Consider the following 20,233-nt stretch of genomic DNA (forward strand, 5'->3'; position numbering starts at 1 on the left):
GTCCAATACCCATTCATGATAAAAGCTGTCAGTAAAGTAGAAACAGAGGAAAATGTCAAACTTGATAAAGAATATCTACAAAAATTTTATAGCCAGCCTCATACTTAATTGTGAGAAACTTGAAGCATTCTCACTAAAATCAGATGGAAGACAATGATGTCCCTTCTCATCACCCCTTTTCAACATTACACTGGAAATCCTTGCTAATACAATAAGACAAGAAAAGGAAAAAGAAGGTATACAGATTGAGAATGGAGAAATAAAACTTTCTTAACTGATGACATAACTGCAGAAAATCTGAAAGAAAAAAAAAAGAAAATCTGAAAGAACTGATGAAAAATCTGGAAAAAATAAGTGATATGGTAAGGCTGCAGGGTTCAAGATTAATATACAAAAGGCAATTGCTTTCTTATATACCTGCCATGAATTAAGTTGTATTTATTTGAAGTTAAAATCGCAGTACCATTTACATTAGTGAAAAAAAATACTTAGGTATAAATCTTACCAAAATATGTACAAGATCCATATGAAGAAACCTGCGAACTCTGATGAAAGAAATCAAAGAAAAGCTAAATAGATGGAAAGATATTCCATATTCATGCATAAGGAGACTAAATGTTATCAAGATATCAGTTCTTTTCAATTTGGTTTATAGATTCAATGCAATTACAATCAATTCCAGCAAGTTGTTTTGTGGACATTAACAAGCTGATTTTAAAGCTTATATGGAGAAGCAAAAGACCCAGAATAGCCAACCTAGTATGGAAGAAGAACAAATTTTGGGTACTGACATTACCCAACTTCAAGACTTATTATAAAGCTACAGTAATCAAGACAGTGTGGTACCAGTGAAAGAAGAGACAAAAGATTAGTAGAAGAGAATGGAACCCAGAAGTAGACCCACATAAATAATGGCCAATTAATCTTTCACAAAGGAACAAAGACAAAACAGTGAAGATATTTGTTTCCAACAAATAGTGCTAGAACAACTGGACATCCACATGTAAAAAGTAATGTAGATGATTCTAGATATAGACTTTATACCCTTCATAAAATTTAACTCAAAATGGATCACAGACCTAAACTGAAAATGCAACACAGTAAAATTCCTGGAAGATAATATAGAAGAAAATCTAAATGACCTTTGCTAAGGTAATGACTTTTTGAGAACACAAGACACAGATTGGGAGAAAGTAAGTCTTGAGAAAGACATATTTGTTAAAGGACCGTTGTCCAAAATGTAGAAAGAACTCTGAAAACTCAACAACAAGAAAACAAACAACCTAATTAAAAAATAGTGTAAACACCATTAGATACCTCACCTAAGACGATATCCAGATGGGAAATAAGCATATGAAAAGGATGTTCTACATTATATGTCATCAGGGAGATGCAAATTAAAACAACAATGAGATACCACTACACATCTCTTAAAATGGTTTGAAATCCAGAACACTGACAACACCAAATGCTTGCAAAGATATGGAGCAACAGAAACTCTTAACTCCTTCTGGTGGTGGAATACAGCCAGGTTGGAAGAGATTTTGGCAGGTTTTTTTTTTTTACAAAACGAAATTTACTTTTATGATCCAGCAATCACAACCCTTCACAATTACCTAAAGCTGTTGAAAACTGTGTCAATACAAAAACATGCACTCAGATTTTTATGGAAGCTTTATTCACTTTATTCAATTGCCAAAACTTGGAGACAATCAATATTTTTTTCAGTAGGTGAGTGGCTAAATAAGCTATGGTACAAAGAATCAATGGAACATTACTCAGCACTAAAAAGAAATGAGTTATCAAGCTATGAAATGACATGGATGAAACTTAAATGCATATTACTAGTGAAAGAAGTCAATCAGAAATGGATACTTATTGTATGATTCCAACTCTATGACATTTTGAAAAACTGCAAAGAGGAGACAGTGAAAGGATCAGAGGTTGCCAGAGGTTGGAAAGGAAGAGGGATTATTGGCAGAGCGCAGAAAATGTTTAGGGCAGTGAAACTACGCTGTATGATACTATGATGATGGAGATGTGTCATTATACATTTGTCAAGACCCATAGATTATGCAACACCAAGAATGAACCCTCATATGAACCATGGACTTTATGATGTGTCAATGTGGTCCCATGGATTATAACAAATACATGACTCTTCTGCATGAGGTTCATGGTTGCAGAGGTGTGAGTGTGTGGGTTCACGGGACACATGGGAACATTCTGTACTTTCTGCTCTATTTTTTTATATTTATCTGAATCTGGTCTAAAAAAGTCTGTTAAAAATGTCATTGAACTTGGGGTGCTTGGGTGGCTCAGTGGGTTAAGTGTTTACCTTCGGCTCAGATCCTGATCTCAGGGTCCTGGGATCAAGATCCTCCCGTTGATCTCTCCGCTTTGAGGAGAGTCTGCTGCTCTCTCTTCCTCTGTTCTCTCTCTCAGTCTCTCACTCTTACTCTCTCTCAAATACATAAATAATCTTTTAAAAATGTCATTGAGCTAAATACACAGGTACATATAAAACGTGAGAAATCTGAATAAGATGGGTGGATTGTTATCACTGTCAATATTTTAGTGGTACTGTACTGTAGTTTTGCAAGGTATTATACCACTAGAGGAAACTGTGAAAAAGGTACATGGGATTTGTTTCATTTTTTACAACTACCTGGGAATCTATAATTATCTCAAAATATAAAAGTTTAATTAAGAAAAAGGTACACTAGATCAAGTCTCCATCCTCCTTATAAGCATTTGACTTCCATCCCCCTTAGAATAAAAGCAGACCTTCTTTCTATATTTTATATGGTTTTCTAAGATCTGTCCTTTGCCAGCTTTCTTTCTCTCTTTCTCTCTCCATCCCTCCCTTCTTCTGTAAGCTTCATCCACAATAGTTTCCTTTCTGTTCCTTGGATAGGTCAGGCTGCTGACCTTTCTGACAGTCTACTTGTTCCTTCTGCCTTGGGCCCTTCTTCAAGTCACTTGTAGAGCTGCCTCAGGCATGCCCATTGGTTCAGATGTCACCATTTCAGAGTGTGCCCCAGATCATTCTGTGTAAAATGCCCTGCACAGGTACTCTCTTCACATTACCTTTATTACCTCATTTATGCTAACCATAATTAAAGGCTTTCTCCAACTGTCCTTGCCCTTTCCCCCTTACATATCTCCTTCTGAAGAATGCAGATTTCATGAGTGCAGAGATGTCTGTCTTGTTTCTTACTGTGCTCTAGTGCCCATCTGATTCCTAGCGGGTACTCGGAAAATATATGCTAAGTGAGTGAATTTTTTAGAAAAAAATGTGTGGATGTCGCTAAGAAGATACCCATTAATATAAGGGAGAAAGGAACAGGAGGAAGAACTCTGGCTTAGGACCGTAACAATGCCTCTGTTTAAATTGTCATTTCTTGGAGAACTAATAGTTTTAAAAGAAGGAAAACATTTTTCTTGGTGGGATCCAAAGTCAATGTCTCAGTTTTTTCTGAATATATGTAGAGGTGAGTCTGAAAAGTAATTAACTATAGGTTCCTGACTGAGACACAGCCTCTGTGTCTGAGAGTGAAATCAATGGATTATCAGGGCAAATAAGGCCCTGTGGTCTCCTGAGATGAAGATCCAAGGTCAAGAAGAATTACTAAAGTATAAAACATTACAAAAATTACAAAACATAAAAGAAAGAGAAAACGCCCACCTTTTGGATGAAATGTATTCACTCCCCATGGCAGCACTGTGGCTCTATCATGTAAGAGCAGTTCAGAAGCAAAGCTCAAAGAGTGGGGCAGGGGTTTGCTCCCCTCACCTCTTACACGGCACACTCCCATGATGTGCACTGCCGCAGGGGTCTGGGGGTGTTTTCTCCATCCCCTGCTGCCTCAGTCAGTTTGGGCTGTTATAACATGATACCATAGACTGGGTGGCTTATGCAACATCAATTTCCTTCTCTCAGTTCTGCAGCCTGAGAAGTCTGGGGATTGGGTTATGGCTGATTTTGTTTCTGGTGAGGAACATCTATTGGTTCTGTCCTCATGGGGTGGAGAGAGAATGGAAGCATATCTCTTATCAGAACAGCACTGATCTCAGCAGGAAGGCTTCACCTCATGATCTAATTCCTTCCCAAAGACCCATGTCCAGATACCATCACATTAGCAATTAGGGGTTCAACATATGAACTTGAGGAGAGAAACACATGTTCAGTCCATGGTACCTGCCAGTCACACCTTATCTCTTCTGACCCCCACAGAGTTTACCAAAGTGTACCTCCTCAATCCCTTGCTCTCAGCTGGGTCCTGGAGTGTTAGAAATAGACAACATGAAGCTTTTGTTAGGAACCTCAAATTATCCTAGTGGTGGTACCGTTGACCTTCACAAAGTCCAGGGTTTAGGAAGGTTCCTTACCTGCAGGCATACATCCAGCATTTCCCAAACTCCCTTTTTAAATAGGGTTTGAAGTGTCATGTTGTTGTTGGCTTCTTATAAGATTAGATTTAGCAATAGTGTTTTTGCTCTTTGTTTTTTTCTTTTTAAAGGTTTACCTATTTTAGAGATATTGAGAGTGCTGGGGGAAGGAGCAGAGAGAGTCTTAAGCAGACTCTGCTGCTGAGTGCAGAGTCCCACACGGGGCTTGATCTCATGACCCTGAGATCAGGGCTTGAGCCAGAACCAAGAGTCAGATGCTTTAACTGTACCACCCAGACACCCAGATTTAGCAATAGTTTTTGAAAGAGTCATGCTGCTCTAAAAAGAAAGTTTAAAAGCTTTCTTTCACCACACTCCTGATTTTCCTCCTTTCTTTCATAGTATAATGGCCACAACTTTTCAGTTTTCTTTGCTCAATGCCTCTTGTAATCCAGATTTCTGAACTTCGGGTGCCCCACAGTTGGCTCTTTTCTTCCTGCTCACTCCCTTGGTGCCTTATCCACTTACTTGACTTTAAATACTATCTGCATGCTGATAACTCAAAAACATATATTGCCAGCCTTGACATTACCTCTAACCCCCAAACTTACCTATTTGGCAGCCCATAAAGTTTTCCCTCTTGAATATGTGCTAGACATCTCGATGACACGCCATTGCCATCCTTCCTGAACCCATATTCTTGACTTTCCTCCATCACTATATCCTTCAGGAAGTCCTAGATTTTCTCAGTCTTTAAAACCTGCCCCATAATTTCTCACCACCTGAATAGCTGGCATCCTCATCCCTGTGATTTCCTGCAACAACATCCTGTTTCCTTTACTTCTACTCCTGACCCTCTATAATCTCCTCAGGGCAGCCAGAGAAATCCCTTCAAAATATAAATCAGATCATTGCATTCCCTTTCACAGAATCCTTGTGTGACTTCTTAACACATACTGAATAAAAACCTAAATCTCTACTGTGGCCATGAGGCACTGACCCTTCTCCTGCCACCAGCCACCCTAGCCTTCCTGCTGCCCTCATTCACACCACAGGCACTGCTTCTCAGGTCTTTGCATCCTGGGACTCCCTTCCCTGAGGGTTAGATGTTAAGGACAAAGAGTAAATAAATTTTGTATACATCCCATCCTATTTCTGGTATTATATCAGTGCTTCATTTAATCTCATAATGAAGCAATTGACAGAAAAAAATGTGTATATGGATATACATGTGTATACCAGTAGATAAGATACTTTGTTCTTTATAGGGCAACAATTTTATAAAGCAAATAGAATCTCTGTACTAATTTCTTAAAATAAAAGTAATTTTTATTTTTTTGTATTTATTTATGTTAAAGATTTTACTTATTTATTCATGACACAGAGACAAAGGCAGAAGGAGAAGCAGGCTCGCTGCAGGGAGCCCGATGTGGGACTCGATCCCAGGACCCCGGGTCACATCCGAGCCAAAGGCAGACAGACGCTCAACTACTGAGCCACCCAGGCCTCCCTAAAAATAAGTTTTAAAACCCTTTCTTGCAATCTACCCCTCATACTATGGAAGTTTCTCCATAAAGAAAACAGTGGGGAAGTCCCCTGACAGGGCAACTGGTTGTTTCTATTAAATCATCATTAAGTCTGTTGATTTGTATGCATCAACTTCTTTGGCCATTAACATTGCCCTGGGGGGTTATCTTTTACAATCCACTCCTCATGACACACACACACACACACACACACACGCACATACACACACCTTCAGACTAAACACACACTCCAGCTAATTTCCATTTGCAGGCAGTTGCCTGGACAAGTATCATTCACACCTGTTCGTGTCCAGTGCTGATGGAAGTCACAGTCTTCCAGTGAAACAGTGACATAATGGCGGAAGTCCAAACAGAGCTATTCCTGAGTCTTGAAGTTGAACCCTATCTAACATATTAAGTGAAGTCTTGGAAAAGAAAACATTTTCCCCCCAGATTTGATATCAACAAAGCCCACCCACTCCTGGAGAGGGAGAAGTGCTGAGAAACATAGCACAGCATTGAACTTAATGGGGACTCAGTGTTAAGGCTATGCGCACCAGATTCTTCTGCAGTATAGGCAGCAGCACAAAGGGACACATGCACAGGGTTCATCAAACTCTGGCATTGTCATCTGTTTCATGCTCTATTCTTTAATTCTTTCAGAGTTCAGCTCAGTAGCCACCTCCCACAGGCCCTTTTCCTCGGTTACCACCAGCCCACGTAGAGCCATGACAGTGAGGTGCAGCGAAACTACATTATACAGGTATGTGATCTTCACCTCCTTCATGATGACAGGGACTCACCTGCCTTATCTCCCCCTTTTACAGTTTGCTGTCATGGAGGACTCGTGTTAAAATCTTAAAAATATATATTTTCATATGTATGGCTGCCCATTAAGATCCCCTGGGGAACTTGTAGAGAATGCCACTGCCTGGGCCCTGCCCCCAGGAATTGGGGCTGGCTTGGTTGAGAGTGAATCTCCAGGTAGGGAGATTATTATTTTTAAAGGCCCCAAGGTACTGCTTATTTGTAGCAAGGGTTAAAGCCTCTTGGTTTGGGGCAGTTTTGAAAGCATATTTTGCCACCTATGAATTGTTTTCACAAATTAAAAAAAAAAAAAAACAGCAACCTCTACTAGCAATTAATACTTTCCTGGATTGTTCCTTGGGTGGGATCACACCTTGCCTATTTTGAATCCCCATCACCTTGGGCAACTGCTTAACCCTTCAGAGACTTACATTTCTCTTTTGTAAGACGGATTTTTCTTTTTTTTTCTTGGAGAGAGGTAGAGAGAGAGAAAGAGAGAGAGAAAGAGAGAGAGAAAGAGAGAGAAAGAGAGAGAGAGAAGGTATGGGGAGTAGAGGGAGAGAATCCCAAGTGGACTCCCCGTTGAATTCAGAGCCTGATACACAGGGCTCAATCTCACAACCCTGGGATCATGACCTGAGCTGAAATCAGCAGTGGTACACTTAACCTGCTGAGCCACCAGGCACCCCTGGAGGTTTTAATAAGTGTCAAACACGTGGATTGGTTGTGAGAAGTAAATGAGGGAATGTGAGAAAAGTACTCAGTCTAGGACTTGGAATACATGAATTCAGCAAGCTTTTAGCCATGGTGTGCACTCCCTAGCCTAGTAAGTATCTGCCCCATGGTGGACACAAATCAATGTTAATCCTTTCCTCTCTTTCCCTCCAACTGCTGTATGCTGGTCTGATTCCTATCATCATAAGCCAGGCCTTTGGTATGGAGTAAGGAAGACTGAGGTGTCTAAGTCCTATTTTGAATTATGTTCCTTATTTAATTATGGTGACATAAAGAGGACATGGTGTGCGTACGTGTGTGATAAGGAATATAGTTACAGCTAAGGAATTGTTCTGCTTCTAAGTTCTGAAGAGAAACACGGAGCGGGGATCAGGGAGGATAGAACTTGTAACATTGGGATTTAAGCAATAGGCAATGCCAGGCACCTCAGAGGAGTTTACAAACTTGTAAGGGACCTGGGTGCCTGGGTGGTTCAGTGGGTTAAGTGTCAGACTCTTGATTTCGGCTCAGGTCATGATCTCAGGGTCATGGGATCTGACCGTGCACCCTGGGGCTCTGTGCTCAGTGGGGAGCATGCTTAAGATTTTTTTCCTCTCTCTTTCTTTTTCCCTCCGCCTCTACCCTCAGCTCACATCTCTCTCTCTCTCTCTCTCTCTCTCTCTGTCTGAAAAAAAAAAAAAAAAAAAAAAAAAAACGGAACAAAACAAAAACTTCCACAGGGCCTTGTTATCAGTGTCTCCAAGGAGCTTGATGGTGACAAGTCCGGCCCCATCCCAGACCTGCCCCTTCAGAATCTGCATTTTAACCAGATGCCAATGGGATCCTTGTGCACAGTCAGGTGTGAGAAGGGCTCTTGTGAGGTGGTGAGAGGATGGTGACAGCTGAGAGTGCCCGCAGAACTGCCTATAGAGGTTTCCCTATCATTCCCTCTCCATTGTTCTTGCCGTCCTCAGCCCGTGTGACACCTCAGTGCCCGAGACCACATTGTCAGCCCCCACTCTGAGTCTGAAGCAGCCCTCAATCCCTGCCGTGCGTCCAGCCCCATTAGAGTGGGCACCCAGATCCCTTGCTGTCCAGGCAATCAGACCAAGGAGGCAGATTTCAGTGAATCTCTGAGGGCTACTTGGACCCTCTCTGGAGCCATCTGACCCTTCATGCTGGCTCTTCGGTGGTGCATGGCTCTCTGGAGCCACGTCCCTAGAGGACGTGCAGGGTGGGAGAAAGGAGCTGTAAACAGAGTACACCTAGCTCAGCAAAGATAATACCACAAGTGGCCAACCCCAACTCTCCATTTTCTCTTGGCAGCTTCCACTTTGGAAGGGCCTGCAAGTTCTGGCTTTTCTCCCTATCTTTTCATTCTTGACAAAACTGGTTAATGGAGAGATACTCTCTGCTTTGTAAACCACAATTATGTTGGAAATAAAACTCAGTAAAAGGTGCACCTGATATGTACATCAATGGGTCATTCACTCAGTGGCAGCTGGAGGAGCCCACCAAGCTGCCCTCACTTGTTTTCCTACAGGTAGGATATTTTGGTTTACTTGACTGCATATTGTTTGGCATTTTAAATTATATATTTTTTTAATCCTAGTCATTTCTGAAGCAAAAATGACTTCCCTGGTAATTAAATTTTTCCCACAATGGCAATTTCACTGCTTGTTTTCATTTTACTACAAGACGCCTCTGGATTATTATGCTGGTGTCAGTTCTCACCCACCCACATCCCTTCAAGGCAGCGGAAAAAGGTGTCAACATCACTAAGGTAGGCCCAGATAATGTGTAGTTCCCCCAATTTCACATTTGGAGGCGTGTATCATATTATTTATGCATATAGGCTAGCTCAATACATGTTTCGTATTTTAGAGGCTACTAAATCTGGGAACTCTGAATGCAAAAATATAGCTTTGAATTGGCTAAGTTCTATTAATATATTATTCTATTTTATTTTTTAAAGATTTTATTTATTTATTCATTCATGAGAAACACAGAGAGAGAGAGAGAGAGAGAGAGAGAGAGAGAGGCAGAGACACAGGCAGAGGGAGAAGCAGGCTCCATGCAGGGAGCCTGATGCAGGACTTAATCCCAGGTCTCCAGGATCAGGCCCTGGGCTGAAGGCGGCGCCAAACCACTGAGCCACCTGAGCTGCCCATAATATATAATTTTAGATGGAACTTAAGTATACTATTATTAAGATTATTTTGGATTTCAAATAGTATTTTTTTCCACAAGGTCCATTTCAGAAGAAATTTGGCTGGAACAAATCATAATCTATGAGACAGGTAAATTCAGGAAAATGTGGTCTGAGACCCCTATACATTTAGAAGTTCACCTGATGTGCTGGATTGACTTGACCTCTTCTGTTTGATGAAAAAACTTCTCCCATCCTTTTCACTCCTTCCTCCATTGTGCTACTACTTGCTTACCACCAATTGGACAGATCCTTCATCAAGCCCCCTACGTGGTATTTTTCAAATTGCCAGTTTCAATCCTACACTAAGTCATGAAAACAATTTAATGAGTTTTATACAGTATTTTTTTAAAAAAGAATAGATCGGAGTGACTCACAGGCAGAAAGTTAAGTATTGTTTTGTGAAATTTTTATTTCAGTGGTGTGTGTGTGTGTGTGTGTGTGTATAATTACGTGGTAATGTGGATTATATTGCTTATTGGGGGTTGTAGCAAAAAAAAAGTTCGAAATACACAAGTGGACCTATTATTGATTCCTTCCTAAAACAATTCCATGCTCTGGATATTAAGGATCTTTGTCTTCTAAGAAGCTAGTGCATTTAGGTTGCTTCTACACTAATGGCCATCTCTAGGATGCCCACATGTAGCACGTGCCTGTCCCCATATAAGCACTTGAATATCTTGCCTCCATGAATTATCTTTCCTGTGCTTCTGAGTCTGCTTCTACTCTCCATCACATGGGGCATGAAGAAACCACATCCCTTCCTTGACTTACAGCCATTGGGATAGGTGGAAAAATGTGAAGCATAGTGAAAAAGAATCTGAAGAGAACAATTACCTTGAAAACAAATATTTAAAGTTGTCAGAGAACTGCTTGAAAATGACTTCAGGTCCAGGTGGTGGTACAATCTGGAGTTTTCAAGCCTTGAAGGAATAAATATTTCTCTATATATAAATGACTCCATAATATATGAAAAGAGAGGGACGCCTGGGTGGCTCAGCAGTTGAGCGTCTGCCTTCGGCTTAGGGCATGATCCCAGGATCCGGGATTGAGTCTCATATCGGGCTCCTTGTAGGAAGTCTGCTTCTCCCTCTGCCTGTGTCTCTGCCTTTCATGAATAAATACATAAAAATCTTAAAATATATATACAGGAAAAAAGAAAATATTTCAATTGACTTTGTAATGTGAACATATCCCAGAAACTAAAGCCAGGTAAAAAAAAAAAATGGCAATAAAAAACCCCAACATGTCCATTATACCTATTACTATAGTCATAAAATTCCAAAATTAAATGCTAGCAAATAGAATCTATCAGTACCTTGAAAGAATAAACACGTGACAGTGTGATGCCATAATTGGAGAATATAAAAGTGGCTCAAAGATTTCAAAGATATCTATTAATATAATCCGTCACATTAGAAAGTAAAGGAGAAAAATAAATGGTCATCTAGATAGAAGTGAAAAAGTGTTTTGATAAAAGTCAACATTTATTCTTAATTGATACTTAACAACACCAATGATGACATCAATGCTCTAGGAAACTCCAATATCATGTATATAAAATTACACATCTGAAGTAGTAGCAAGCATATTACAGAATAATGGACACAGAAGAGTCAGAAAAAATACCAAGGATAGATATGAGGATTTATGTTATTCAACATTGTACTTTATAATCTTCTATATATGTATACATCCCTAAATAATACAGTGCTTCATTTTCCTATCTTTTAACATTATATAAATGACATTATACTGTATATATTATTTCGTGATTTGCATTTCTCACTGAACATCATACTTTTGAGACTCTACTATGTTGGTGAGTAGCATTATTTAACACATTCATTTGAACTTTTTTAGGATCCCACTGTATGCATACAGCCTAATTTTTCTAATCTTCTGTATATAGACATATAGCTTGTTTCTATTTTTTTGTAATTACATATAATGCTGCTGTGAATATTTATGTGCCTATCTCTTGGTTCCAATGTGCAAGAATTTTTCTAGGGTATATACCTTAGAATGGAGTTCTTGAGTCATTTGGCAAGCATACATTCAACTCTATAAAGTAGTGCTGGGTTATTTTCCATTGTTCATGGACCTGTGTATAATTATACCCCAAGAGTAAATGAAAGTTCTGTTGCTCTAGTCCTCATCACATTTGTTATTCTACATTAAAAATATTTGCTCGTCTATTGGGTATGGAATGTCAATGCATTATGGTTTCATTTTGTGTTTTCTTTATATTGATGTAGTTGAGCATCTTTCCATATGTCCTGTTCTCTGAAATTTTTGTGCATATCATTTGCCAATTTTTAGTAGGGTCAGTTTTTTTTTTATTTGTAGAAGTTCCTTATATATTTTGACACAAATTCTTTGTTAATTCATGTGTTGTAAATATTTTCCACCAGTGTGTGGCTTGTCTTTGCACTCTGATAGTGTCTCTGATAGTGTCTCTGGATGTCTTGTTATTTTTCTAAACTCTCCTATTAATTTTAATAGTATCTGTAGATGCTTTTGTGTTTTCTATGTAAACAACCATATTATCTATGAATAATGAGTTGTCTTTATTTTGAATCTTATAATTTCTACATCTTTTTCTGGTTACGATGTTCAATATAATTTTGAATAGAAGTGGTGATGGAAAATTCTTACCTTGTTCCTGGTTTTACATAAAACATTCTTATGTTTCACTATTGGTTATGACCTCTATTTAGATTTTATAGATATCCTTTCTTAAGGTTAAGAAAATTATTTTATTTTCCGAATTGTGAAAATTTATCAGTGTTCCTAAATCTTTTGAGATAACCATGGGATCTTTTACCTTTAATATGTTAATTTGGCAGATTGTCCTATTAGATTTCCTAATGTGGTACTAGTCTTGCTTTTGTGGAAAAAAATCTAAATACGTAGTATTTAGGTTTGAGTTTGCTAATATTTATTAGAATATTTGCATATATGTTGGTGAGTGAACTTAGCCATCCTTATCTTTTTTTAAAGATTTTTTATTTATTTATTCATGAGAGACACAGAGTGAGAGAGAGAGGGAGAGAGAGAGAGAGAGAGAGATTGAGAGACAGAGAGAGGCAGAGACACAGGCAGAGGGAGAAGCAGGCTCCATGCAAGGAGCCCAACGTGGGACTTGATCCTGGGTCTCCAGGATCACACCCTGGGTGGAAGGCGGTGCTAAGCCACTGAGCCACCCGGGCTGGGTGTCCATCCTTATCTTTTAATCTCAAATTTTAGCATTAAATTAGTATTAGCTGCCCTAAATTAGTTGGAAAGTATTTTCTATTTTCTGAAAGAGTTCATATGAGATTTTATTTTTTTTTATTTTTATTTTTTAATGTTTATTTATTTATGATAGTCACACAGAGAGAGAGAGAGAGAGAGAGAGAGAGAGAGAGGCAGAGACACAGGCAGAGGGAGAAGCAAGCTCCATGCACCGGGAGCCCGATGTGGGATTCGATCCCGGGTCTCCAGGATCGCGCCCTGGGCCAAAGGCAGGCGCCAAACCGCTGCGCCACCCAGGGATCCCTCATATGAGATTTTAACTGTCTATTCTTTGAATGCAGATGGAATTTGCCTATAAAATCATCCACATCTATTTTCTTTGTGGAAGGATTTTTAACTACTAGGTAATTTTTTTAATGTTTATAGAACCATTTAGATCTCTTAGTTCTTTCAATCAATCTTGATAATTTATATTTTTCTAGGAATCTGTGTATTTCACTTTAGTGTTTTAATTTATTGGTGTAAAATAATTTATAAAAGATTCTTATTTTAAATATCTGTTACAATTTTGTTTACAAATCTTTCTTATTCTGAATCTTGTTAATTTTTTACCTTTCCTCTATTCAGTCTGTGTTTAAATTCTCCCATATATTTATTGACTTCTTTGTTCATCATTCTTCAGGATTTCAGATCTTTCTTCTGAGATCATTTTCTTTCCCCTTAAGTTCATCCTTTAGAAATCCCTTTAGTGAGTTAAAGGACAAAACCTCTTTATTTTAGTTGCTCTGAAAATGTCTTTATTTCGTCTCATTTCCCAAGTAATGGTTTCACCAGATGTAGAAGTCCAGGTCTCAATATTTCAAAGATACTATACCACTGTGTTTCTCTTCTGCTGTTGCTGTCATAGGCTGGATAATGGTACCTCAAGAAGGTCCATGTTCTAATTCCTGAAACCTGTGGATATGGTACCTTTCAGTATAAAAGGTAGTTTATAGATGTGATTAAATTAAGGATCTTGAGATGGGGAGATTATCCTAGATTATTCAGATGAACCCATATGACAGGGGTCATATAAGAGATAGACAGGTGGGTCAAGATCAGGAGTAGGATGTGTGGGAGCAGAGGTTGGACTGATGTAGCCACAGGTTGGCAGCTCTAGAAGCCAGAAAGGGGTAAGATCCCCCTGGAACCTCTAGGGAGAACCTCCCCTGCTGATGTCTTGATTTTAGTCCCCTGGCACTCTTTTTGGACTTCTGACCTTCAGAACTGTAAGAAAATGAATGCATGGGGATTTTAGACATCACATTTGTGGTGACAGGTTAGAGCAGCAATAGGAAACCAAAGCAGTTGTTTTTGAGGAAATCTGTCAGTCTAATCATAGTTCTATCATTGACCATTTGTTTTTTCTCTCTGGCTGGCTACTCAACTTCTAAAATTTGGAACTTTTCTTTGGTATTCTGCAAGTTTATTTTGGTGTCTAAGTGTGGATACCTGTATTTGTACTATTTGAGTTTCTTAACTGGTGTTGCTCTAATCATTGTTGGAAAATTCTAAATCATTGCTTCTCCTCATGTCATCTCTCCTGCATTCTCTCTGTTTTCTCCTCCTGGGACTCCTGGGGCTTTTGCAGATCTTGTTCCCTCTGTCCTTTATGTCTCTTAACCTCTCTTTCATGTTTCACATCTCTGATTCCATATGCCAGATGCCCGGTAATTTTCACATGAATTTTCCAGACTCTGTCTTTAGCTGTGTCCAATCTTCCGCCTATTCCTCCCATGGACTTTGTAAACTGTTATATTTACATTTCTAAAAGTTCTGTTTAGGTTTTCAAGCATATGGTGGTCACTTTTAGTAATCTAATGCTTTTTCATCATACTTTCAACATGCTCATTTATTTCTGTGAACATTTAAAACTTACTGGTTTTGTAGTCTCTGTTTCATCATTCCTTGATCTACAGCTTTTACGGACCTAATTACGTGCTTTGTTGATTCTCCTGACTCTTGCTCATGGCTTTAGTTTTCTTGCCTGGTTCAGTAAGCTGGTGAGCTCCCATGCCTTGGGTCTTTTATCCACAGAAATTCTTTTAGACGTGTGTATAGTGTGTTCCTCCAGAGGGAATTTGCATTTGCTTCTCCTAGGCACCTTGGAGAATTATCAACCAGGAAAAACTTTAAATTTTAGCTTAGAATTTTATATGACAGTACAAATTCAAGCCCTAAACCTCTGCGTTTTGTGGGTTTGTGGTTAGGGATTTTAATGGGAGACTTTCCTTCTTTTTCACTCCCCTCTCTCTGCTCTGTCCAAGGTCAAGCCAGGGACATATCACTGCTATCTCCTTCTGCCTGCTAGATTTTTTTCTAGGTCACCACTGATCAAGTCAGACTTTTTGATAGCATATGTGTGAAGGGATTCCAGTCAGACCCCCCACACCGCTCAGGCCCTGGGCTTCACTGCAGTCTTGGCAGTCCGTTAAAACCCAGGACCTAAGCCACCAGGGACTGGCAGATATCTTGAGGGCAAAACAGACTCTAGTACTTGCTTATTAGTTCCTGAGTTTTCACTTCTTGTCATTTCTAACCTCTGAGATTCCTTTATTTTCCTGGCAGCTTGTGTATACGTTAAGAAATATGCCATCAATATTTTATGCAGCATCTTTCGGCATGAGGTCTCTAAAAATCTAGTATGCCATATTTTTCTAAGGTCCCTTGAATTAGTTAGCTGTTTCCATGTAACAAATTATCCAAATACTTAGTGTCTTCCAGCAGCTTGCTCTTCTCTCACAGGTTCTGTGGGTTAGGAATCTGTGGCTTCTTGCTCAGAAGGCTTTGGTGAAGGTGTTGGCCGGAGCCTGAGTCATCTCAAGGTTCAACCAGGGAAAGATCTGCTTCTAAGCGCACTCATGTGCTTGTCAGCGGGTCACAGGATATTTATGTCCTGGCTTGCTCTCATGGCAGTTGGCAAGGCTCATGTCCTCACTGGATGTTGGTTAGAAATGTTATTTCTTTGCCACTCGGTTCTTTCCACAGGGCTACTCAGCATGGGAACTTGCTTCTCCCAGAGCGAGGGCCCTGAGAGAAGGAGAGATGGAGAAAGTAAAGACAGGAAGAGCAAATGAGCAATGTGGGAGTTACATCTTTTTTGTAGCCTGCTTTCAGAAGTGACATCCCATGACTTTTGCCTCCTTTTGTTCATTAGAGGAAACTGATTATTTCCAGGCCATTCTCAGGGGGAGGTGATCGCACAACTGTGTGAATACCAGAAGGCAAGGATTATTTTGGAGCCATTTTAAAGGCTGCCTACTTTGCTTCAATAAATCTTTTTTTTTTTTTTTAAGTGAGCATCAAAGTGGAAAAAAATTAAGAACATATGTAGAGGCATTTTTTTAAAGAAGAAATTTAAATGTCTGATAAGTATACAAAAATTGTATGTTCTCTTTAGTAATCAAATACTACTTAAAACAGCAGTTACATAACAATTTTTACCTATCGGATTGGCAAAGCTCTTTTTAATATCATTGAGTGCAGATGAGAATATATAGAAACAAGCAACCCTGTGCAATGCTAGTAAGAGTGTAAATTAGTATCTGCTTTGTAGTTTAATTTGTAATTTGTAGTTTAAGTTAATATACTTAAAGATCTATATATCCCTTAAAATTTATATTAAAATGTATTTTCTGGGGTGCCTGGCTGCCTCAGTTGGTGGAGGATGTGACTCCTGGTCTTGGGATAGTGAGCCTGAGTCCCACATTTGGTGTGCAGATTACTTGAAAATAAAATGTTTAGGGGCACCTGGGTCACTCAGTTCATTGAGCATCTGTCTTCAGCTCAAGTCATAATCCCGGAGTTCTGGGATCGAGTCCCAAATCAGGCTCCCTGTTCAATGGGGAGTCTGCTTTTCCCTCTGCCCTTCAACCCACTCACGCTCTTAAACTTTCTCTCCCAAATAAATAAATAAAATCTTAAATAAAATAAAATCTTTAAAAAAATTATTTTCCAACAATTTTACACTGACACATTCATCCCAAGGAAAAACTGTAAGAGCATAAAACTATTTATGTAAAATATGCTCATCTTTATGGTAAACCCATTGGGAATGAATGTCCAAAAGAAGTCATTGGTGAATAAATTATCCCACATAGATATAAGAGAAAATTATGCCTCTGCTAAAAATACTACTACAGGATGCCAAGTAGTAGGCATCCTTGGTGACACACTTGGTGACACACTTGATTAAGCATCTGACTCTTGATTTTAGCTCAGGTCATGATCAAGCCTTGTGTCCAGGTCTGCCCTCAGCACTGAATCTGCTGGAGATTTTCTCTCCCTCTTCCTCTGCCCCTCCCTTTGTGCACATGCTTTCTCTCTTTCTCTGTAGAATAAATAAATCTCTAAAAAATAATATTACAAAACTACATATGTTAACATGTAAAAATGTACCTAATGTAGTGTTAGTAAGCAAAAAAATGTATCTTGTGTGATCTACTTTTAGTATATGTAATGTTCATATATGTATATGTAGAAAAAACTAGCAAGTTTAGCTAATACTCTTAATGAGGTCATCTTGAGGTAATGAAATTACAATTGACTCATTATTTTCTTGCTTATTTATGTTACATACATCTTGATAAATAATACACTAAACATCTATTACCATAATTTTAAACAAAACAAATATTTTTTCTAAAATAAAAAGGCATGATCTAAGCAACCTCCTACAAAACATAACTTCCCAATTATTTAGTAATTTTTTCCTAATGTTTTTCTTGAAAGTTCAGAAATACACATGTGTCAGTGGATTGAGGGTAAATATGTAATGTGGATGTTTCTTTTGAATGTAGGACTCCTGCCATTAGGAAATTCCCACTCTTGACCCACAGATAATTATGCAGTTAATCAAATTTTCACATTGGAGCCCCATTACCAAATTAATAATTAAAATAATCAAACCTCTTATAGTGCAGTGTGCAAAGCAATTTTTTACAACATCAATTTATTTATCCATCATGATTCTTCGGTGAGATGGGTATCCCAATTATGATTTACTTTTAAAATGACAAAAGTGAGTCTTAGTAAGATCAAATACTGCTAAGGACATGATTATTAGCCAAAGGAAGAGTTGGGTTTGGTGACTCTGCATCACTGCCTGTGGGCCACTGTTGTCCTTTCAGCCTCCAGCGCCGGTCTGTGCCTCGTTTGTGCCAAGTGAAGGGTACAGAGAGATAAGGAAGCAGGATATTGTTCTGTCCTTGAGAAGTTTCACTTTAAGACGCACAGGTTCCCTTCTCTCCTACCAGGCAGTCTTACAAACTGATGTCCAGCACAAACCATTCTTCACAATATACACACCACAATGCTCTTAAGGCTCCCTCATTGGCTGAGCTATGTGCCATTCACAGAGTGATTTCCACAGCTGTGCTTTATACCTTTCCAGAGCCTTGGCTGTCTGGCTTCTCTAAGTGCAAGGACTCCTCTTACTTCTGAACATGGTGCAAAGTTAAAACATCTTCCTTTGCAGCATTTATGGGAGTGGAGGATCTGTTATGCCTACCAGGTTATGGAGCATCACAGACGAAAATGCAAAATGGCCCTCACAGGAAAATGTAAAATGTGCCCTCACAGCACAGTTCCTGGACTGCAATGAGGAGTGGGGGAAATGGTAGTTAGAACCCTCCACAGGGCAATCTTAGAAGTTTGCATTAGAAGCATTGAATTTAGTTATTGCTTTAATTTCTATTTGATTTCCACTTTTAATATCTATGCCATTTTATGGATGTTAGTATGAAGTTCTATTTTTGTAGTTATGTTGTGCAACATTTATTATCTGCTTGTATTTTCAAAATACCAAAGATCTACTTTCAGAAAGAAAGGGCCGTGTGTTGTTAAAAAGCAAACTGCTAAAAGAAGAAGGAAAACTTGGGGGCAGAATTGAATCATGCAGCCCATTTTAAGAGTTTGATCTGAAATGTGATCTCATTAACTTTAGTTGATGCATTTAGCTAATATATTAATTATCCTCACTACATTCCATTTATGCTCTGAATCTCCAAGATAATATATTTATTAATAATATAATTATTACTATTTCAAAATGTAATATAAGCTCTGTGCTTATATTAACTGACACCCAAGGGGAGAAGTCAGTCTGCTGCTAGGGCGACTGTGGCAAAGGGGAAAAGGAAGCAGAATATGATTCAGGTGACCTAGTGGAAATAACCAGGATCCCTGTGCTCTGACCTATTAATTGTGATATTTTGGATAAAATCACTCAGGCTCCCTGGGAAAAAAACATGACTAACGACAGTTATACAATTGTAAGATCAGATAGGATAATTTGTGTGATGATACCAGCTCCTATTTATTGAAAGTTCACTAGTCCTGGCACTGTTCTAAGTCCTTTAGGTGAACTATTTTATTTAATTGTCATAATATTATCTTGTGGTGAATACTAGTATTATCATCATAATCCCCAATTTACAGCTGAGGAGACTAGGCTACAGAATGGATTGAATAATCTGCTCAGGGTTGCACAGCTAGTAACAAAGACAAGATTCAGGTGTTTGGTTCCAGTGCTCACACCCTTAGCCACTGGGTCACTGGGCTGTATTACTGCGTTTCAGGTAAAATCTCTGAGTCTTAGCTTACAGTGGTGCATAGTAAAAACTTGTTCTTATTATGGTCAATGTCTATAAAATGTGGAGATTACAAACCACTTTGACGAACTATACACTAAAGGTAAATGAGACTTACCTATGAAATTATATGGTGCAGGCCAGCTTCTCAAAATATGCAAAGCATTGGTTCCTCATAGGACAGAGGAAGAGATAGCTGGGTGGAGAGAGAGAGAAAAAGGGACGCATCACAGGGTGGCAGTGAGGCACTGGGGCCACTGTGGGCTTCAGAGGAGGCAATGTGGAGACTCTTGTGGATACCTCTTGGTACCTCATTCTGGGGCTTCAGCAACCAGAAGCCTAGATTCTAGCCATTCAGCAAAAATATCTTCTCTAATGTGAAATTGCCACTGCAGGGAGGATTCCAGAGCAGGAAAAACTCTTACATGAGTAGTAGAAGCAATGGAAAATGTTTAGACATGTTTCACCATTGAGAGGAGAGAGCCTGTGGAGAGGAAGTTGTTGAGGAAGAAGGAAGTAGTTGAGCATCACGATTTAAACAAAGGGATTCAAACTGGCCTGGATCCTCTCTCCAGCTCTGCTGCTCATGATGTGTCATCACCTTTACACCCTCTAAGCTGCTGTCTGTTTATCTGGAAACGGGTACGGTAGTTGTTGCTACCTCATAGGATCATTGTGAAGATTAGAGAGGATATTGTGTGTAAAGCACTTAGCACAGT

At 39.1% G+C, this 20,233-nt stretch overlaps 1 long non-coding RNA gene across 1 annotated transcript in view; it reads left to right on the forward strand.

Annotated features, from left to right (window-relative positions):
• The window catches only part of LOC140621584 (uncharacterized), a 41,707-nt gene extending 32,750 nt beyond the window's left edge, over positions 1-8,957 (forward strand). The window contains exons 2-3 of the long non-coding RNA XR_012021347.1: positions 6,582-6,681; positions 8,766-8,957. This is a non-coding gene — a long non-coding RNA (uncharacterized lncRNA). The remainder of the gene's footprint in view (positions 1-6,581; positions 6,682-8,765) is intronic.
• The last annotated feature ends 11,276 nt before the right edge of the window (positions 8,958-20,233 follow it).

The sequence above is a fragment of the Canis lupus genome, chromosome 1 (genome assembly GCF_048164855.1).
Source record: "Canis lupus baileyi chromosome 1, mCanLup2.hap1, whole genome shotgun sequence".
Taxonomy (NCBI): Eukaryota; Metazoa; Chordata; class Mammalia; order Carnivora; family Canidae; genus Canis; species Canis lupus.